Source organism: Rhincodon typus, chromosome 30 (genome assembly GCF_021869965.1).
Source record: "Rhincodon typus isolate 14 chromosome 30, sRhiTyp1.1, whole genome shotgun sequence".
NCBI lineage: Eukaryota > Metazoa > Chordata > Chondrichthyes > Orectolobiformes > Rhincodontidae > Rhincodon > Rhincodon typus.
The window spans coordinates 37,034,133-37,035,578 of record NC_063361.1 but is presented as its reverse complement, the minus strand read 5'-3'; positions in this window follow the sequence as shown (position 1 = coordinate 37,035,578).

The window sequence follows — 1,446 nt, the reverse complement described above, 5'->3', positions numbered from 1 at the left end:
GTACCCCAGCGAGAGCCAGCGTGCGTGGGACCCCGTACCCCAGCGAGTGTTAGTTTTGTGGAGGACCAGTATTCCAGGGACAGCCAATGTGTGTGGGATATGTAAGACCATTTGACATTGTGGTCCATTGACTCTGCTCCATGATTCAATGAGATCGTGGCTGATCTGAATTTTCAGATTCACTTTCCTGCTTTATCCCTATAACCCCTGTCTCCTTACTGATTAGAACTCTGTCTATTTCAACCTTGAATATACTTAATAACCCAGCCTCAATAGTGCTCTGCAGTAAAGAATTCCACAACCTCACTATGCTCTGAAGTAAGAAATTCCTCCTCATCTCTGCCTTAAATATGTGACCCCTTATTCTGAGATTAAGCTCTCTGGACCTAGACTATCCTACAAGGAGAAACAACTTTTCATATCTCCCCTGTCCAGCCTCCAAAGAGTCTTGTACGTTTCATAAAAGTTACCTCTCATTCTTCTAAATTCCAAAGAGTACAGGCCCAACCTACTCATCTTTTCCCATAAAAGAACACGCCATACATGGGACTGACTTAGAGAACCTTCTCTGGACTGTCTCCAATGTCAGTATATCTTTCCTTAGATAAGGGAACCAGAACTATTCACAATACTCCAGCTGTGGTCAGACTAGTGCCTTGTATAGTTTCTGAAAGACTTGCCTATTTTTCTACTCCATTCACTTTGAAATGAAGGCTAACATTTCACTTTCCTTCTCTATTACCTGCTGGACTTGGATTTTAGCTTTTACCAGGACCCCTAAATTCCTCAGTGCTGTAGTTTTCTCCATGTAAATAATATTCAGTGTCTCTGTTCTTCCTGCCATAGTGCATAGCCTCACATTTTCCCACATTATATTCTACCTGCTAAACTTTTGTCTGCTCACAAAACCTGTCTATATTCCTCTGCAGAGATAGTAGGAACTGTAGATCCTTTGTATCATCCTCACCACAAGGTGGAAGTACATTCACTTCCCTTATCCAAGTCATTGATATCTATTGTAAATAATTGTGGCCCCAGCACTGATCCCTGTGTCAATCCACTAGTTACAGATCATTATCCTAAAAATGCCCTCTTTATCCAACTCTCTGTTTTCTATCAGTTAGCCAAGCTGTCCTAATATACTACTCCCAACACCATGGATTCTTATCTTGTTAAGTAGCCTTGTGTGGGGTGCCTTACAAAATCTCTGCAAGAAATCCAAAATTATTACATCTAATGGTTCCCCTTATCCATCCTGCGTGTTACCACCTCAAAGAACTCTAATACATTTATCAGATATGGGTTTTCCTTCAGGAAGCCATGCTGACTCTGCTTGATTATTAGAGTTTCTTATTGTGGGTGATGCACAGCCAAAGAGTGCGTGGGTACCATTTCACAGCGAGAATCTATCTAGGGGACCGGTAACCCAGTGAGAGACAAAGTGTG